The sequence below is a fragment of the Sus scrofa genome, chromosome 3 (genome assembly GCF_054392235.1).
Source record: "Sus scrofa isolate SSC_HxYL_T2T_F1_AM1 chromosome 3, Sscrofa_HxYL_maternal_Yorkshire_Landrace_v2.0, whole genome shotgun sequence".
In the NCBI taxonomy this organism is placed as follows: Eukaryota; Metazoa; Chordata; class Mammalia; order Artiodactyla; family Suidae; genus Sus; species Sus scrofa.
Window position 1 is genome coordinate 114911040 of NC_139385.1, and position 21316 is coordinate 114932355.

The 21316-nt window shown below is 39.5% G+C and overlaps 2 long non-coding RNA genes across 3 annotated transcripts in view; one reads left to right on the forward strand and one right to left on the reverse strand.

Moving 5' to 3' along the window:
- Positions 1 to 21316, forward strand: part of LOC102161945 (uncharacterized) — a 169277-nt gene that overhangs the window by 42830 nt on the left and 105131 nt on the right. The window lies entirely within an intron of this gene.
- Positions 1 to 21316, reverse strand: part of LOC146404877 (uncharacterized) — a 58672-nt gene that overhangs the window by 8425 nt on the left and 28931 nt on the right. Inside the window, exons 3-5 of one of the 2 annotated variants that reach the window (XR_014842242.1) lie at positions 18299 to 18626; positions 16591 to 16638; positions 10892 to 12338 (exon numbers count right to left, since the gene is read on the reverse strand). This is a non-coding gene — a long non-coding RNA (uncharacterized LOC146404877). Of the gene's footprint in view, positions 1 to 10891; positions 12339 to 16590; positions 16639 to 18298; positions 18627 to 21316 lie in introns of those variants that run through there. The other variant, XR_014842241.1, reaches the window with a different exon arrangement.

A 21316-nucleotide genomic window follows, 5' to 3' on the forward strand; every position in this document is an offset into this window, starting at 1 on the left:
CAAGTTTTTAATTTCCTTCTTGATTTCCTCATTGACCTATTGGTTTTTAGTAGCATGTTGTTTAGTCTCCATGTAGTAGGTTTTTTCTCTTTCCTTTTCCCATGGTTGATTTCTAATTTCATGGCATTGTGGTCAGAGAAGATACTTGAGATAATTTCTATGCTCCTAAATTTATTGAGATTAGCTTTGTGTCCCAACATGTGGTCGATTCTTGAGAATGTTCCATGAGCATTTGAGAAGAATGTGTATTCTGCTTTTTTTGGATGTAGTGTCCTGAAGATATCAATTAAGTCTAACTTTTCTATTGTTTCCTTTAGGATCTCTGTTGCTTTATTGGTTTTCTGTCTAGAGGATCTGTCCATTGATGTGAGGGGTGTATTAAGGTCTCCTACTATGATTGTATTCTCATCAATATCTCCCTTTAAGTCTGTTAATATTTGTTGTATGTATCTGGGTGTATCTGTATTTGGGGCATATATTTTGACGATAGTAACATCCTCTCCTTGGATGGATCCCTTAATCATTAAGTAGTGTCCTTCTTTGTCTTTCTTTTTTTTTTTTTTTTTTTTTTTTTTTTTTTTTTTTTTTGCTATTTCTTGGGCCGCTCCCGCGGCATATGGAGGTTCCCAGGCTAGGGGTTGAATCGGAGCTGTAGCCACCGGCCTACGCCAGAGCCACAGCAACGCAGGATCCGAGCCGCGTCTGCAACCTACACCACAGCTCACGGCAACGCCGGATCGTTAACCCACCAAGCAAGCGCAGGGACCGAACCTGCAACCTCATGGTTCCTAGTCAGATTCGTTAACCACTGCGCCACGACGGGAACTCCCCTTCTTTGTCTTTCTTTATGTCTTTTGTTTTAAAGTCTATTTTGTCTGATATGAGCGTTGCGACTCCTGCTTTTCTGTCATGTCTATTGGCGTGAAATATTTTTCCCCACCCTTTCACTTTCAATCTATATGTATCTTTTGTCCTAAGGTGAGTTTCTTGTAGGTAGCATATTGAAGGTTTTTGCCTTTTTATCCACTCAGCCATTCTGTGTCTTTTGATTGGGGCATTCAGTCCATTGACATTTAAGGTGATAATTGATAGACGATTATTTATTGCCATTTGAACCTCGTGTTCCAGTTGATTCTATGGTTCTCCATTCTTCCTTTCTTTTTTTTTTTTTTTTTTTTTGGTTGGATGGTCTCCTGTTATTATCTGCTTGAGTGTATTTTTTTTTTTTTTTTTTGCAAATGCAATATTTGGTTTTGGCTTGTGGTTGCCCTGTTTTTTAAGTATGCTAACCCCTTCCCATAATTGTGTGTTTTAGCCTGATGGTCCTGTAAGTTCAAACACTTCATTACTATATTAAAATTAAGAAGAGAAACATACAAACAAACCAACAAAAAGGGTTATTTACTTCCTAACATCCCTTGCCCACATTTTATGGTTTTGATGACTTTTTTATTTTTTTCTTTTTAATTTTATTTTGTTTGAAGCATGTTCATGATTAAATCTGTATGCTGGCTTATTTGAGTGACTGCTCTCTGATTGCGGTTTCCTCAGTCCTAGTTCTTCCTCTTCTTCTTTTTTTTTTTTCTTTTCTTTTTTCTTCCCTTTCCTTCCTTCCTTTTTGGTTTAGAGAAGCCCTTTCAATATTTCCTTTAACCTGGGTTTTGTGTTGCTGTATTCTTTAAGTTTTTGTTGGTTGGAAAAAGTTTTTATTTCCCCTTCTATTTTAAATGATATTCTTGCTGGATAGAGTATTCTAGGTTGCATATTTTTTCCTTTTAGTACTTTAAATATATCTTGCCATTCCCTCCTGGCCTGTAGTGTTTCTGTAGAGAAATCAGCTGATATTCTTATGGGGGTTCCCTTGTAGGTAACATTCTGTTTTTCTCTTGCTGCCTTTAGGATCCTCTCTTTATCACTAACTTTTGCCATTTTTATTATGATGTGTCTTGGTGTGGGTCTATTTGGGTTCAGTTTGTTTGGGGCCCTCTGTGCTTCTTGTATCTTGAACCCAGTATCCTTTAGATTTGGGAAGTTTCCATAGATAATTTCTTCAAATATATTTTCCATCCCCTTATCTTTTTCTACTCCTTCTGGAATTCCTATTATGCGTAGATTGGCCCGCTTTATATTATCCCATAGGTCTCTTATATTGCTTTCCAGTTTTTTGATTCGGTTTTCTGTCTGTTGACCAGATTGAGTGATTTCCATTATTCTATCTTCCATATCACTGATTCGTTCTTCTGCATTATTCATTCTGGTTTTTACTGCCCTTAGTTCAGTTTGCATCTCTGCAAATGAATGTTCTAGCTTTTCTTGGCTCCTCCTTATATTTTCTAGTTCCTTTCTGAGGGTATCTGCATTACTGTTCATATCTTCTCTTAATTCCTTCAGTATTTTCACTATTTCTCTTTTGAACTCCAGGTCTGTCAGACTGCAGAGATCTGTTTCATTGTTGACTGTTTTAGGTGAGTTCTCCTGTTGGTTTGACTGGGGGTGGTTTCTCAGCTTCTTCATCTTGCTTGTTGTTTTCTTTCTCCTGAGGGAGTTGTACTCTCCGTTATCGGGCAGTGTTTGCCTTGTCACTGCCGTGGAATATTTCCTGAGGGCTGGCGTTGTTGGTCAATCTTTTTTGAGGCAGTGTGGCTTTTATGGAGTGTTGATGGAGCTAACAGTGTTTCTTTGAAGCAAAGGAGGACTTCCTGAGGGCAGACAGGACTGGGAGGTCCACACCACGATGGTAGCAGATTTCACTTGGCCAGGCAGAGCTTGCTCTGGTGTGTTTAGGCTGTGAGGTTCTTGCAGGGGGTTGGCGGTGTTGGGCAGCTGTTCCTCAGGAGTGCAGCACCCCCTGGGGGCTTGAGCAGCTATCTGGATCACTGAGAACTTAAGAGGCTCTTCCCTAGGGCAGCCCAACTCAAAAGGACAGCCTGCAAATGTAGGCGGATCTTTTCACAGTCTGGCCGAGCTTGTTGCAGCTTTTCTGGGCTGCAGGGGCTCTTCCAGGGGGCTGGTGGTGCTGTGCAGCTATTCTGCGGGAGTGGGGCACCCCCTGGGGTCTTGGGCGGGTAGCAGGGCCGCTGGAAATCCAAGAGGCTCCTCCCTGGGGCAGCCTGACTCAGAAAAACTGTCCAAGAATTAGGCAGATCTATTCACGGCCTGGCTAGGCTTGTTCTAGCTTTTCTAGGCTGCAGGCCTTTTCTTGGGGGCTGGTGGTGTTTGGTGCTGCTCTGCGGAAGTGTAGCCCCTCCAAAGGGCAAGCAGGCCTGTGCAGGGACAGCCCCTGCGGTGGTAGGCTTCAGGCAATTGTTGAGGCCAGCCCTCCTGGATGGCAGGCAGCTCCAGGTTCGGCAAGAGTGTAGGGGGTGGTGGAGGTGGGGGGAGGGGATGCACTGGGAAGCACAGCTTTCAGCTAGCTAGCGGGCCTGTAAGCTTGCTGTGGCGTGGGGGGTATTCTATGGGGACCCACCTCTTCTCTCCCCTCCCCAGCACGGGTGCAGACCAGGCTCTTCTCCCAGGTTCCCTCTGATGCAGCTTTCCACTTCCCCGCCCCTAGAGTATTGCTCCCTTTCTGTGCGACAGCTTTGTTTTCTAGTCTCCCAGGCAGTCTCTGCCCCGTCAAATGGTTTCTAGACCTCCCAAGCAGTTTCCGCTCTGCCCCGCCCCCCCAACCCGTTCTCATGGACTAACCTCTGGAGCCAAGGTCTCAGTGCCCAGCCCCTACCCAGGCGTCCCCGGGCCCTTTCTCGGGGACTAACCTTCGGAGGCGAGGTCTCGGTGCCCAGCCCCCACCCAGGCATCTCAATTTTTGGTGACTGTGCCCGTAGTTCAGATGGTCCGTTGGGTTCTTGATCAGCTTTTCCGTACTCCAACTTACTGCTACACTCTTCTCTGCATCTGGAGATTCCTCCGATTCGTTTGATCTTTCCCCTGTGTAGGTGACTTTCCAGGGTGTGGGATCCCTTTCTCCTCCGCAGTTCCCTTTCGGGAGCGCCCTTCCCGCTCGGATTCACCTTCTCTCACTCTCCTCTTTTCTCCTGTTCTGCCCAGTAATGTCACGAACTTCTTGCCGTTATTGGAGTTTAGGTTCCTCTGCCAGCGATTGGTTGCTGTTCTGTGCGAGTCATTTATTCTGTAGATGTGCTTTTTTTGTTGTGTTTGTGGGAGAGGGCGAGCGTGTCTCCCTACTCCTCCGCCATCTTGTCCTCTCTCCATGGAGAAAATTTTAATTGTTAAAAAAGTATCCATTCACAGAAGCAACAAAAAAATTGATAATGAATGTATGCAACATAAGATGTTCAGCATTTTTGGAGAAAATTTTAGCACGTTATTGAATGACAAAAAAACTTTAAAAATGGAAAAAAATATAATGGTAATGGATGGGAGATGCAATATCATTAAGATACTATGTCTTCCCATACTGATCTATGAATTTTAATGAAATTCCTATAAAATTGCCACACGGTGTTTTGCAGGATTTTACAAGCTAAAAATCATATGGAGAAGAAAAGACTGTTTTATGACCAAGGAGATGTCCAAATATGAAAGCAAATAAAGTTATATTAACTTTGAGAAAGTGTAGTATTTATCCAAAGAAAAATAAAATAGACCAATGACATAAATATCCCAAAGCGGAGGAAACAAATGTATACAAGGTGTGATTACAAGTCAATGGAAAATTGTAAATAGTACAGTGCATGTCACCTCAAGAAAGATTGTACATATACCAAAAAAAAGGTACAACTTATTTCAACCATATTTCATAGATTAAAAACCCAAATGTGATTATTAGAACTTTGAAAGAAAAAAATATGGAGAGAATACTTTTGTGAATATAGGGAAATGAATTGTTTCTTAAGAGAAATATTATAAAGGAAATCATAAAGGAAAAGGTTTATTTCCTTTTTTGATTACATTAATTTGATTATAATAAAAATTAAAATTTCCATGATATAAGATAGCACAAACTAAGTAAAAACACAAACCACATACTTGGGAGAAGTTATTTGTCACACATAAATTTAAAAAGTATAATTTTTACAAATCAGTAAGAAAAATGTAAAGAATACAATAATAAAATAGGCAGAGCATATGCACAGGAAATTCACAGAAGAGAAAACTAAAACACCTAAAATTTCTCAGCCTCAGTAGCTAGTTAAGGAAATGCAAGTTGATTTGCATTACCGCTTCAGAAAAAGCAGATGTCTAATTGTTGAGGAGGATGAATTAATACTAACTGTTGAAGAGGAAAGGGAGAAACTGGAACTTTCCTGTGTGTCAGGTACCAATACTTTGATGAGTAACTTGGCAATATCTAGCAAAGCTGAAAAGGCATATTTAGAATTTTACTTCTAGATGCGAAACCCAGAAGACCACCCCACACACCCCAAGAAGAGATGTACAAGGAGGTCCACTGAAACCTTGTTTGAACAGCAATTTTAGTCACTGCACAAAGAATAATTAGATATAATGGGACACTAAACAGCAACTTAAAGTTTGCAGAACAGTACTATAAATAATTGTTTAGGGATATATACATACATAGTAAACATAAAAATACAGGTGAGAAAGAGATATCAATTTGAAAATAGCGGTTAATGCTGGGAAGGAAGGTAAAGGAAAGAATAAGGAACAATCAACTGCACTGCTAATATTTTGTTGGTTAAGAAAAAAAAGTTTAAAATAAGGCAAATCTCAGAGTTCCCTGGTAGCCCAGTGGGTTAGGGGTCCAGCATTGTCTCTGCTGAGGCTTGGGTCACAGATGTGGCACAGGTTTGATCTCTGGCCCAGAAATTTCCACATGCCATGTGCATGGCCAAAAAAAAAGGCAAACATTACTATTTTTGAAATCTAGTGGTTGAGGAGTTCCCGTCGTGGTGCAATGGTTAGCAAATCTGACTAGGAACCATGAGGTTGTGGGTTCAATCCCTGGCCTTGCTCAGTGGGTTAAGGATCTGGTGTTGCCGTGAGCTGTGGTGTAGGTTGCAAACACGGCTCAGATCCATCGTTGCAGTGGCTCTGGCATAGGCCGTTGGCTACAGCTCTGATTAGACCCCTAACCTGGGAACCTCCACATGCCGCGGCAGCAGCTCAAGAAAAGGCAAAAAGACAACAACAACAACAACAACAAAAATCTAGTGGTTGATCCATGAGTATTTGTTAGATGATTCTCTTTATTTTTTCAATTTTGTAATTTTTAAAAATTAATAATTAAAATAAACAAGTAACTTTTGTATCCATGATCTCATTTAGACCCTCCAAAGTAAGATTGTATGGTGTCCATCTTATGGATGAGAAGTAGGTTCCTCAAGGTTAAATCCTTTACCAACCATCACAGAGGCAGTAAGGGAAAGAGTTGAGATTCCAACTTAAGTCACCTAAAATATGGTCCTCTGGCACTTTCTGATCTTGCAAAATGATTATCCATAGAGTCCTGTAAAGATCAAGTTCCATCTCTGCATTGACTCTTTATTTCAGTTTACCAAAATTCAACTGGCGATCAAGCTTTCAAGATAACATCGATTATTTTTTCCCAATAGATTAGTGCATACCTGAATTCATGGAGGTTGACTCTGAACAGCTGATAAAAATAAGTCTATAATAACGTCATTGTCTGGTTCCCAGTTGGCATTTACATTGGAAGGTCTGGGATCCTGAGCAGATGTGGTTCTAAAATCACCCCTTTCTCCTGCCCAGTATCCTTCCAAAGGGATAGAAAGGAACCACCAAGAAACTTTTATCTGCATGGCCTTAAGCTATCTTGAGATTGTTGAAGAAAATCTGCACCTTGGCATTAATACTTACTTACAATCTCAGTTTAAAAATATATGTTCAACAGTCAAGCAGCTGTTATTTCTCCTTCCTTTGCCAAATGATTATGTGTAGCAAGTTTTGTCATTTTTCCATTATTCACGACTCTTGGGTTATCAGTCTTCTGAAGAAATGATAACATGCTTTATTGGAAGATAAACTGAAAATGGAGTTGGAAAATAAGTGATGTGGGGCAACTGAGAAGGGGTTTTGTGCATCAGATGGTTTTAATTAAAAGAATGATATCAAATCTGCTTCTACTTACAGAGGCGAGACACCTCCCAGGGTCTGAGATTAAAGCCTTTGTTAGTCTTTTCCACCAAGACTCTACCTGGGTCTTCTGATGTTTTCTGTTTTCCTGTTGAATGCCAGAGAATCTTTGGTATACAATCATGAAAGAGAATGGGGGAAAGGCTAGTGCCAATGACTTCCCCCCACTCTCCCCAAAAAAAGAGAGAAAGAGAAAACTGTTATACTTTCATTTTTTTCTGCTTGTTTCTGATTTATTTGTTATGTTTATGCAAAATCCTTATTGTCTAAAGTTGCCTTAGCATAGAGGATGTGCATAAGCACCCTAATCTTCCTCCAGCAGTGAGTCTCTTTTTCCAACAGAGTATGTCTCTCCATTTCTCCTCATTCTACTACCAGTCAGTTGCCGTTAAGTGCCCTCCACGTGATCAAGACCCTCTCTGGAGTTGCCTGGTGGCTCAGCGGGTTAAGGATCCGGTATTGTCACTGCCATGGCATGGGTGTGATCCCTGTCCAAGAAACTTTTGTATGTCATAGGCACAGCCAAAAAAAAAGACCTTCTCAATGTTCTAGAAAACTCTTTTAGGACCCGATGTCACTTTTTATAAAGACTATGGGTCTCCCACATTCACAGTATTTAATCTAAGTCCCTTGACTTCACCTGTTATAGAGTCGCACATGAATTTGTGATGAGCGCTTTCCCTCCCCTGTCAAATTGCAGGCTTTACTAAGTTCCTTTAAAATAATATTTGAGGAGTTCCCATGTGGCTCAGCAGGTTGGATATCTGGCATCGTCACAGCAGTGGCTCAGGTCACTGCTGTGGCTCAGGTTCACTCCTGGCCTGGGAACTTCTACATGCCACTAGTGTGGCCAATAGTAATAATAATAATTGAAAAATATACATAAAGACAAAATAATTCTTACACATTTTCCTGCTACCCAATACTATATCTGTAGTGACAATAAAAGGTTTCTTTTGAAATTCAAATTGGAATACCAAAAATATAATTCATCCATATCTCTGTCATCCCAAAGACAGAGAGATGAGCTCATAAGGATACATTTAAATCAAAAAGTAATCCCAAAACTTTATTTTCTTAAACCTAACCACCAGCACATCTGGGTGATAGTCTAATAGTAAAACTAGTTTATTAAAAGTTTGTTTCTTTCTTGTTTCTGATCCTCTGTAGCTCCATTAGGCAGATAGAAAACTCTCATGAAACCTAACTCCTGAAAAGTTTTCCAGAATCACTTGAAACAGTTCCTTAGATTTTTCAAAAGGAAGAAAATGGAAAAACTTATCCCACAGTTTCCTAAGTAGTGCTGTTGAAGTGAACCAGCCTTGACCTCTGAGACATATTTTGAATGTGCAGGGACAGGTCACCACATGGAGTCCTGGACAGTTTTACTTCCTTCTTGTTTCCCCAGCAATGACCACATGGCCCAATCCATAGCAGATCCTCAATAATCACTATGGAAAAAACAAGAACACCTCTTCCCTGTAACCAACTTCTCAGTTCAGGTGTGCTGTTCTTTGAGATTCAGCCTTTTACTCATTCATTCAACAAATATTTATTGAGTACATTATAGGCATGCAGGATGCATCAGAAACAACAACAATCCTGCTTCAGGGAGCTTACGTTTTAGTGGAAAGAGTCAGGCAATTAGTAAAAATTAGAAACAACAATAATCCTGCTTAAGGGAGCTTACATTTTAGTGGAAAGAGTCAGGCAATTAATAAATAAGTGAAATGTGCAGTATTTATATATTGATACATACTGTAGGGAGGAATTAGTCAAGGAAGGGAGATAGATGGTTTTGTGGACTGGGCTGCTCCAATTATAAACATAGCTGTCACAGAGAGGATTTCAGACAAAGGGGCAAAAAAGACAAGGACTCTGGGGAAAGGCAAAGGAGCCACATGGCCAAAGCTGATGGAGGGAAGGGGAGAGTGACAGCCATGAGATGAGGGATGCAATGAGGACCCAGAAAATACAGGGCTTCCCGTGTCATCCCTCCAGTGGAGGAGCACAGTCAGAGTGAAGGAAACAGTGGAAGTCAGAAGCTTTCATGCCTCATCTAAAGGGAAAAGAACTGTTTCAACCCCTGTCAAGAATTTCCACACAGGAATGTGGCCCAGCGAATCTTCTGAGTTTTAGGTGATGGAAATCCCTTAAAAAATTAAAAAAAAAAAAACTCAAAAAAAAAATTAAAAAAAAAAAAAGCATAGAGAAGACAAAGGCTGTTTGAGAGCCATTCCTATCCATGGCTTCCATGGAGGCTCAGGCCTGGATACCCCCTCCAGGCACTGTTTTCTGGTCTTTGCACTGCCAGGAACTACAGGGTTCAACCCCTCAGAGGGTTCCCAGTCCCCTTCCCAGTCCAAGGGAATCATTTCCTAAAATTGGATAGAAATTCCACTCTCTTCTTTGTGCTTCTAAGCCTGGGAATTATCTCTTATAACCACGCTTTAATATTTTAGAAACAAAACCCAGGAAGGCTTGACCTCTGTTTCTGCCTATGCACTAACCATCTCCATCCCTCCCCATGTATCTCCTATCTCCTCTGAGGGAATGTGAATTACAGTACGTGCCTGAATGGGGCATGGAGAAACAGGAATAGAAACTCAGAGTATTAAGGTAGGATAAGAAAAAAAAATACTAGGAGGCTAAAAAAAACAGTTATTCAGATACACATAAACCAGGACAGCATGAAAATCACTTTTGGGAAAGTAAAACAGTCCAAGGAAGAGTATTTGCCTTCCCAAAGCTTATGTAATCGAGATGACAAAACTCATACACACACACACACACACACACACACACACACACACACACACACACACACTCATACATACAACTATAAGTATAAAACATGAAATTTAAAACATGTTAATTCTAGCTAGAGTTATTTGGAAAAGCAGTTCTGGAAAGTTGAATCTAAGCTTGATCTTAAAGAGTAAATTTGTATTTTTAAGTAAATTGTCACTTTTGGAAGAATTGTAGATTGCATTTATAGAGAACAATTTGCAACATTTGCTAAAGCCTTGAAAATGTGGATTCTGAATGCCCCAGTGATTCTGCTTGTAGTTATGTATGTTAATGATATGTTCAAAGATACATGAGTAAAGATGTTCATAACAGGACTATTTATAATAGCAAGAAAAAAGAAAACCATCTCAATGTTCATAAGAAGGCAGACAGAATAAGGAAATTATGGTATATCTATTAAGTGGAATATTATGTAGCCAATCGAAATAAACACACCATAATAGATATAGATATAAATATATATATAGATTTAGAAAGTTTTTATCCTTCAAAAAATTTTTAAACAAGTAATTTCACAGTATGAGTCATCTCAGTTTTTAAAAGTGAATGTGTATGTGTGCATATGCCCTTATATATTGAAAACTCTAAAAAACATATATACAGCAAAATGCTGCTGGTAGTTATGGCAGATAATGCTCCCCTCCTGCCTTGGATGGGGTGTACATACTTCCTTGCAACAGTAATGTTGGGCTTGGCCATGTGACTTGCATTAAGCAATGGAATTTGAGCTGAGGTGAAATCTGTCTAAGCTAATGCTGTAAAAGTGAGGGCATAGTTTTGGTTCACTTTCTTCCCTTCTACTGTGAGGATAGGGACATCACAGGGCAGGGCTGCTCCTTTAGCCTGAGATTCAGAACAGAATTACATGAAGGGAACATCCAGAACCTGAACACATCTATAGCCAAACTTCACCTCTCCTGTAACATGAGGAAAAATAAAGTTTTGCTGTTTAAGACACTGCTAGGGTGTGTTATTTGGTAACAGAACAAACTTGAGAAACACATTAACTATCACTAGGTGATTCTTTTATTGAAATTATAGGTGATTTTTATTTTTTAAAAATGTATGTATTTCTATATTGTCTGAAATTTTAACAATAGGTATGAATTACCTTAACTATCAGAAACAAAAGCAATAAAAGATATAAAAAGAAAAAAGTACATTGTTTTGATTAAAATATCACTGAAAAAGTATGAAAAACAAAAAACTAGAAGTAACCCATAATCGTGCCATCCATAGATAACCTCTCTTGACAGTTTTGGAATATGTATTTCTAAAAGTTCTTCCCTATTTTTTAATTGAGCTCATGCTCTATACAGACTTCAATTTTTTTTTCTCCTCTGTTGGAACATAAGTATTTTTTTTTACATTAATTCTTTATGCTGTGTTAACAATGTCATTTATATGTCTGTTTTATAAATGGACCACACTTAATTCTTTCTCCTTTGCTAAACATTTAAGTTGTAACTTTTAACTATATAGTATATAAGTAACTGTAATGGCCATCTTTGTACATGAAATGAGTTTCTATATGAAGAATTGTTTCCTTAAGAGTAGGAAAAAATTAAGACCCAGTACATATTGCCAAATTGCTTGATGGGTAAAAATTTGACCCCCCCCCCCAAAAAAAATGATGGAAGAGCATAAATAAAAGCTCCAGGCTGTTCCAATTTGGGCAGAGCAGAGAGGGTGTACTCATACTGATGCAGAGAATAAGGTGTTTTAACCTAATGAGATCAACAGTGGGGTGCCACTGCAAGTCCTTGAAAAGGGATTAATAGCATGAACATGACCTTTTAGGATGATTTCTGAGCCAGCTAGACCCACCGTGAACTAGGATATACATGAGGCTGCAGGCAGAAGTCTAGCCAGGAAGTTGTCATAGTAGCTTTGGTAGAAGGTGATGAGTCTCTGGATTAAGGTGAGGGCGTCTTTACCCTAACAGTAGATTAGGGTGTCTTTACCCTAACAGTAAAGACATCTGAGACAGGGTAGTATATGACAAAATAACAGTAGTGGTTCTTTGCAAAGTCATTATCAGCAGATCCATTAAGTAAGTTTCTCCACAGCTAGGCTCTGATAGAGGAAGGTTTTTAATGGGCTCGCTATTCATTCATTTTTTCTCAACAAAGAAAAGCGGCCAGAACTATGCCCCTTGCTTAAATTAACATTTGGTCACCCCAAAAGCTAACTAGGTATTATTTCAGTTACCCACAAATAACCTGTTTTGTTGTTGTTTTAATAACATGGGGAGCAGTACTGATCTGTAAACCCTGAAATCCCACCAGATCACTCTCATATCAGAAATTCACACCAGGAAATAACGCAGTTTGAGACAGTTTACACAGGTGTCCAAAGTAGGCCCATCTTCGGGATGAATCTGGAAGACTCTGAGTTCAGCTTGCTTTTGTTAATGTATAGTTGTCATTTGTACTGAAGTTTGGGGAATTCTGGTTTTGAAGGAACACAACAAAATAAATTTATCTTTGAACAAAAAGGGAGATGGAAGATTTTACTTTTTTTTTCATTAAAACCTATGCTACATGAAATTCTGATTTCATTCATATACAGTCATTGTAAAATAGGTAGGGCAGATGAGGAAACAACGACAGCTGAGGAGGACAGCTCTGGGTTTCATTGCTGAACTGTATGGCTGGAGCATGAGGACAAACAGTAACATTTTTCTTGAAATGTACACTGAGTTCACAGATGTTATATAATCACTTTTAAATCGGTGGAGTCATCTTTTCAAAATGCTTGTCTGTACAAGTTTTTAGAACTGCAGTATGTCAGCCAAACATATACCAAAAGAAACTTCATTTTTAAGGATAAATGTAAGTCCTTCTTGAGGTGTTGCATGACTGGGATATTGCAGACCCTTTCATCTGAAGCTCCGCAAGGATACAGAATTGGCATGAGTAAATGATTTTCAAATTTATCTAATAAAAATGCCAAAACATTGACAGCCTGAATGCCCTTTATACCCATGTAAGAATAATAGCGGGAAAAAAATGGCAAATTAGAAGCAACGAATTCAAATTAAAGCTAATCAAAATAGACTTTAGCTGTAAATGTTCTAGCCCCTTTCCTGGAAGTCCTATAGAGATAATTCAATTAAAGCATTTTTTAGAGTGTTTTTCTTGCTTCAAAAATTTATTCTAAAGCTTAAAACCAGGAGTTCCTGTCGTGGCTCAGTGGTTAACGAATCCGACTAGGAACCATGAGGTTGCGGGTTCAATCCCTGGCCTTGCTCAGTGGGTTAAGGTTCCGGCGCTGTCGAGAGCTGTGATGTAGGTCACAGACACAGCTCGGATCCGGCGTAGCTGTGGCTTTGGCGTAGGCCAGTGGCTACGGCTCCTATTAGACCCCTAGCCTGGGAACCTCCATATGCCACGGGAGCGGCCCAAGAAATGGCAAAAAAGACTAAATAAATAAATAAATAAAGCTTAAAACCAGCCTCAGGTTTCTTTTAAGTCATTCCTTTCTCATTTTTCTGTGAAAAATTATCTCACAGTTTGAAAATATCTTCCATCACATTAGTTACCTGTGCATTTCATATATTACCTCAAAAGCATGAATTAAATACAGTAAGAGGGTCTAAGCTAAAATTGCAAAAATCAGTAAATATTTCTATAGCTGGTTCAAAGTATAAATATTTGGTTCTCAAAGAATCTCTATTATTGCCTAAAGACTAATCTCACATCTAATAAACTTCTTCAAATAAAGTAAAACTATGCTGGGGAAGAACTTCAATTAGTCCTACCCACTTTAAAAAAAAAAAAAAAAAGTCATTCTCTTTCTCCATCTGCCCTACCCCCACAACTAGGCACAGAGATGTATGGTTCAAAAGTTTAACATGGTATTTTTATTCCCCGCCACACCAAAAAATAACATCCTTTAGTGCTGTTTCAGAAATTTAGGAGTGCCATTCAAACACATCAGGTTATTTGTTGAAGAACATGTGCTAAAACCCTGGAATGCAACCTCAAAGTCCGTCCTAAAAAACAGACCAAATATTGGGGCCTTTCCAAGCAAAATCAATTTATGATTAAAATCTCACCAAGGCCAGGTCTTATATTTTGATAAGGAAAAAAAAATTTTAGGTATTTTCATGTGGTCAAGAGTTTCTAGAAATAGCAACTTTGAATGTGTATCATCTGGTAGGTTGGCAGCAGCCTGATTCCAAACCTCTTCCAAGAAAAATCATGCAAAAACTAGAAGAGGAATCCTAAAAGTAGGTGAAGGGTCAGCAGTATAATTTCTAACAAGTACCTGCTTCCTGGCAGTGTATACAGTAGAGAAATCAAGAGTGTGGATTTGAATCCAGTGATCCTAGATTCAAACCTACCAGGACCTCCTTTCTCACTAAAACGAAGGTGTTTTTTGACAGGAGAAAAAAAATACACCCTTCCCAAAAGAAAACTTATAGTGAGACAACTAGGGTAAGAGACCTCTCATCAGTAAGTCCCTCCCTATGGCTAATAACAGTGTCACAACTACCATTTCCACTCCAGTACTTCTGCCTCTCATAAGAGGAATGTTCTATTTCCTCCTTACCCCTAAGACTATTTCCTTCATTATTACATCTCCTTCTATTAAAAAAACTTAGTCAATTTCAGCACTTCTCAAAATGAGTTTGAGAGGTCTGTACCTGAGGTACACAGATGCTCACAGGTGTTCCTTTTCCCCAAACTGTTCTGTAATTCAAAACTTTTGGAAAATTCTGGGTCATACGTTTTAATTGTTTCCTTTCTTGCAGCACTTGTCAGCATCTTTAATATACTAATGAGGTGAAGACTGCTTACCTTCTAATGTCTTTGACTGTGGATATGCCACACTTATTAACAACTCACTAAAGAGTTTCACTAGCAAATGAAATCTTTTTCGAGTTTAGCAAGAATCTAACTATTTGACTATTTAGCTATCTGACATAGGCTCAATCATGAAATGTTAAATAAGGCCACATTTGTTCTCCTTCCTCCAAGTCACCTTCTCTTGGTCCTAAACTTGATTGTTCCCTCCCTATAATCCTCATTTCTCTATAATGGTATTTAACTCAAACCAGAACAGAGAAATGTCAAAAGGCTTTCAGTTGGTCCTTGAGATCCTCTGCACAGCAACTTTGGCCATAAGACTTAGGGTCCCTCCAGCAAGCGGTGTCCTGGGTCTGCCAAAAGTAACCCACATCTCCTGAGAGACAAATGTGTAAGACATAAGTAACTGGAGTTGATATATTAAAGGATAAATCAGATATGATAGTGTTAACTATCATAAAATGTAAGAGATTATTTTTCTTTTCACATCACTGTCAGCCCTTTTTAAATATCACCATGCACAATTAGACACCTAATAAATACTTTTTAGTATTGTAGTGAGTGAGTAAACTGAATCTGTACAATATCAATCTTGCAATTAAATTTCTGAAGCACAGAAATATGGAATGACATATAGTCAAAGTGGGGAAAGGTGGGAGCAAAGAGAGATATTGAAGCAAGTTATTAAGTAAATGAGTATGTGACCCAGACAGACTGGTTTTGCAAGTTGAGATTTGCCCCCACAAGGGCCAGAGATGACATCACGGGAATGTACATGAGACCAGCCATGAGGTTATGTGGTTGAGAACCCCAAACCCATCTAAAAAGCTAGAGTACAGGTGTTCATTAGTGCTGCCAGGTGTATGAAGATGAGAATATTCTGGATTAGCCAGAAATGTGAGCAATGACAGGGAAAGGGGGTCAAATATGAGAAGAAAGAATTGGAAGGAGGAGTTAAAAAGGCAGAGATTTTCCCAATTCAGTACTCTCAGAATTTTTGCTCCCTTGCTTCTGACTTAAGGAGTGACAGCTTTGGTGGGTCTCATGGCTTCCTGGAAAAAGTATCCAAGGCTCTATTGGTTCAAGAAGGGGCAACAAAGCATCAGCAACCCCAGAGCATCAGCTACTGCTGCCAACCCCCAGTCTCTCTGGAGAACCTGCTAGAAGGAAACTAAATCAGGATGACTTAAGAAAGCTCAAAGGCTATCCCAGGGAAGAGGAGAGACTGGAGAGGGAGATGCTTACTCCCCATTTATACCCCTAGTCAACTTTAATTCAAGGTAGAAATTAAGGTCAACATTTCCCAGGTAGGATCATTACGAAGGATGCAGTTTTCTAGAGGAGGTAATTAATTTAAAAGCTGGGATTTCCCGCTGTGGCACAGTGGGTTAAGAATCCAACTGTGGCAGTTCAGGTCTCTGTTGAGGTGAGGGTTCAGCACCACCCCACCCACCCCCGGGCTGGTGCAATGGGTTAAATGATACATAGATTGCAGTTGTGGCTCAGATTCAATCCCTGGCCCAGGAACTTCCACATGCCACGGACGTGGCCATCAAAATAAACGTAAACAGGAGTTCCCATCGTGGCGCAGTGGTTAACGAATCTGACTAGGAACCATGAGGTTGCAGGTTTGATCCCTGGCCTTGTTCAGTGGGCTAAGGATCTGGCATTGCCATGAGCTGTGGTGTGGGTCGCAGACATGGCTTGGATCCTGTGTTGCTGTGGCTCTGGTATAGGCTGGTGGCTACAGCTCCGATTAGACCCCTAGCCTGGGAACCTCCATGTGCTGCAGGAGCGGCTCAAGAAAAGGCAAAAAGACAAAATAAATAAAAAATTAAAAAATAAACATAATAAAAATAAAAAACTATATGAAAAAACTCCTGTTTACCGGCTCTGGGAACTTCAAGCATTTTCTTCTGTCACCCAGTGGCCATATCTGTAAGAAAGGAGGAGCAAGAGAGGTAACCAAGGTTGGGGTACTTTGAAACTGTATGGCACTATGGCACATGAAAGACCTATTCTACACTTGCCATGTGCAGCCTTTGTCATAGGTCTTAAAATTCTGATTGGCTGCAGCCACCCTCCTGTGACTTAATGGACCCGATTCTCTCTTTCATCCTCCATGAATTCCAAAACCATCCTGAGTTTAATCAAGAGACCTACATTTGTTCAGTATACTTAGCTCAAGAAAGATAATCCATGGGACCAAATGCCTTCCTTTCTGTGTAGCCGCTTGCATTTTCTCAGCTATGTTTTTACTTTCTGTATGTGTCCAATTTTATTTTCAATGATTGACCTGGATTTTAGGTTTTAATAGCCTAAATATCAAATTTTGTTAGTTCAGCTGTATAGTTAAAATGCTCTTACTCCTTTGCTCTTAATTAATGGATACCATTCAACAATGAAGGATTCTGTTTAATCTTTTTTTTTTAATGAGTTTTAAATTATTCTTTGTTTGCACATGGCCCAAGAGAGGATTTTCTGGGGGGCTAGTAGAAGAAGTGGTATAAGTTCAGTTTCCTTAATAGAAAAAGATTCCCTGTGATTGTAAAATAGAGAGTTTCCCCACCTGGTAGTTATTTAGGAAACTGATTTTTAACCTAATCATAGGATTTTTACACTTATATTAAATTCCACCTTTGTTAGTTTTGACCAGGCAATTCAGCCTGGACATCCGTCTTTAAATGAAGCTTTTATTGTGTTTTTTCTTTAAGACTTTTTTTTAGGACCTTTTAAAAAGTAAAGATTTAAAAAGTCAAAAGAAGTCCTCCTTTTCCCCAGACCCCATTGTGCCATAGTCAGAAAATAGAGTTTTTATTCCTATCTACTCCATACTCAATTTGGGTAGATGCATGGGAGGAATACCTTCAAAAGCCGTCTTCTCAGCTTTATGTACCCAGATATGATATTATTCTGAAAATAACCCAAAAGGCCAGATGTTGTTTTGACCATCTATATGTTTCAGAGTTGATGGGGATATCAAATACAGCCCAACCCCCAAACACACACACCTTGGACCGTAGACTATAAAAATTTATTAGGTGAGCCCACTTAAAGAGTATTGCTAAATTCTTTAGCTGGCAGTGATCTGGGTTTCCATCAGGGACAAGCTGCCTTAAAATAAGACCCTTGAAAGGACTTACTCCAGACCCTCAGGGAGAGGAGCTGCCAAGTAATTTCAGGGGGAGAATTCAGTTGCTCTGGAAACGGGTTTTGACAATGGCTCTGTGTGCCAAAGAGCTAAGCACGCGAAGGGCACTGGGTTCCCGCCTCTTGAATGATACTTGAGGCTCTACTCTCCAAACAGATGACTTCATTCTGACAACAATGCTTTTTTTCCGAGAAGCTGACAGTTCATACACTTATAAAATAAATTCTCTCATTGACACTGGAGTGGCAGGAAGTACAAACATTGCTTTTTAAAAATCTTGTGAGTTGGAAAAGATAAGCTGGAAAAGGAGCAGAATTTCTCCCCAAAAGAATTTGTGGTAACCATGGAAACAAATCACCCAATCAGCAATCACTTTGTCAGCCCCATTATTGATTAAGGAGGTATGTGGCACTATGCACAAAGACTTTATCTTAAGAAACTTTACCTTAGCCTGAATAAGGTGTTTTAAAGCATGGGTCCCAGAAATATCTAAGCCATTTCTTCCCTTAGCCCTTCAGGAAGCCACATCTACTAAAAGAGGTAAAAACAAACAAACAAACAGACAGCCAGCACTTATCTAATAATGCCTCATTGGTTTTTAACACCCCATATCTTCCATCTTTGAAGGGGTACCAGAGAACAAGGATACAGGCAAGGAAGAGTCTTTGTCATCATTATTCTCTCTTCAGTGCAAACACTGAGGAATAAGAGGAATCAACTTCTTCCCAGTTATGTTTGGCCTGAGCCCATATATGCCATGGCCATAAGCACACCTGGAAGACATGGAGAAAATGAAAATTTGGACATGATAGAACTGTTTCATTACTCCCACAACCCTAAACCTTTTATTCCTTCCTATATATGGTAGGTCTTCAACTTTTTCTACAGAAGTCCAGATGGCAGATATTTTAGGCTTTGCAGGTAGCATATGATCCTCCCTTTTCTCCTCTTTCTCTTCCTCTTCTCCTCCTCCTTCTTTTTGTATTCATTTACAGTCATTTTATTTTTGTTATTCCTCTAGTACAGACTGAAAAAAGCCATCATGCAACAATCCTTGTCCTCATTATTACCATACAACAGTCAAGTACCACCATCACTTTGACCCCCAGTGAACAGGAACTTTATCCCAAGTGAACATAGTTGATAATTTAATGATTATGCCACCACATGCTATCGATGGAGTACAGCTGACCCTTGAGCAGTGCAGGGGGTAGAGGCACTGACCCTTCCCAGAAGTCAGAATTCCACATGTAATTTATAGTCAGCCCCCCACATCCAAAATTCCTCCATATCTGCAGTACCGCACCCACAGATTCAGCCAGCCAGGTATCATGAAGTACTGTAGTGCTTACTATTGAAAAAAAATCCACACTCACTCTGTTGTTCAAGGGTCAACTATATTCTGTTTTTCTCTAGAAAGGAGCTTATCACTACATTCAAGGCAAAGGTGAAACAAAACCAATTCAAGAATTCAATCATCTGTAGTATGTTTAATAGAACTATTCCTGTTAGTAACATTCTATTCATGGAAGGAAGGAAAGCAGAAAAGAAAGGAGGGAGGGAAGAAGGGAAATTACACCAAGTATTTAAAGAGAGAGGGTTTAATACAGTGAATTGGTCTCACAGGAGTTGGAGGAATGAAAATAAAAGAGAATAAGGTAACCTAGAGATGATAACTAAAGTATGAGTCTACAACACTTAGGACTCAGTGGGGGAAAGAGGGAAGAGGTTGGGATTATCAAAACCTAGAAGCTCAGAAGAGGGATCCTTATTGAGCTAGGGCTTAGTCCTCTGAGGAGACAGTACTTCCCATTTGCTGATAAAATCTCAGAGAAGGATGTCCATGGTACAGGGAAGGGGGCAACATCTGGCCACCAACAGTATCTCTGAATAAGTACAATATACCTAGTTCTGACAAAGCTAAAAGAAGCCAAGGGTAAACCTCTAAAGCCAAGGGTACACTGACGACTAAATAAAAATAAGGAAGGTTTTATTCTCCTGAGCTCCTACCTTCCAGTCTAGTGATAGAAATTAACATAACCTCAACAGGAAGTCACCTGGAAAGAGTCATATGTGTTTGGCAGAACTCTAACCTCAGCATCACAGGGCAGAGTATAGTTAGTTGTGGGTTGGGGTTCAGAGTCAATAAGTAAATGATCATGACAGATAGTGGTATGTTTCTCAGTTCCTTATGTTTAAAATAGGCCAAGTAGTTTCTGTGATGCTTTTCAACTTTTTGTATGTTTCACATTCAACATTTTACAATCCTGTTCTTGTCTGTCACACCTGGATCCAGGTCTCAGACAGAACTACCTCTACAAGGTGAGAAGTCTTTTTCTCCACACAACATCTATGAATGACCACCATTTAACTTGAATTTTTCTTACCTCAGTTCTTTTCTTGGTTTTGTCTGGTAGATATTAATACTCAGATCTGTTACCTCAGCCATCAAAAATGTATATTTCCTAAAGTATATGCTAAATAGGAGCTCTCTCTTTTGGTGCAGCTGGTTAAGGATCCAGCATTGTCACTTCAGTGGCTTGGGCCGCTGCTGTGGTGCAGATTCAGTCTCTGGCCAGGGGAACTTCCACATGCCACAGGTGTGGCCAAAGGGAAAAAAAGTATATTCTAGATAGAGTATACAGATAAATACCACAAAAAAGCTAAAACAAGGCTAGAGAGGGGGGCCAAGCTCATCGCGTACCTTGTATAATGAGTCTTGCAGAAATCAAAAAGCAGTAACTTGCATCTATAATATATAATAATAACAGTAGTAAAAACATATTGAGCTAAGTAAATATGTACTAGGCAATTAGTTATTTACATATATTAATACATCACATCCTTCTACACTTTACTGTGAGAATGAATATTATCCCTATATTATAGATGAGAGAATTGAGAACTAGTCTCCACTAGTTTCATCTAAAAATGTAAATATAATATATACATCTGTAGCATACCTCTATTTAGATAAATAAGTTGATAGGTAATGTATGTATGTATATTTAACTTTCTAGGCCCATCTAGATAAAGAATCCAACAGCTTGACAAACAATGTTGCATTGTGTGATGGATGTCAAAACACAGCAAGAGCCTTTGGCAGCTTCTTTGGTCTATTTCCAGTGAAAATAGAGAGCAATGAACTTGCTCCAGACTCTGTTTCCAGAATTTTCAGAGGCTGGAGATACTGGTGATATGTCTGTGAGGCCTCTGTGTTTATCATTTCTCAGAAGCCAGCTAGCAGACCAGGCCACCTGCCAGTATGTGCTTAGCACATTTATGTCAACTGGTTTGTCAGTCAGGTACCATGGCATTTCCGAAGTCATGGCTTAGAACATAAACCACAATGCAAAGCCAAGATAGCATTAAGAGACCTTTCCATGTATACCACACAGTAGCTCTGCAAAAAGGTATGTGACATATTTTGTGCACTCTAACTGGTAGTCCAGAGCAGCACAGT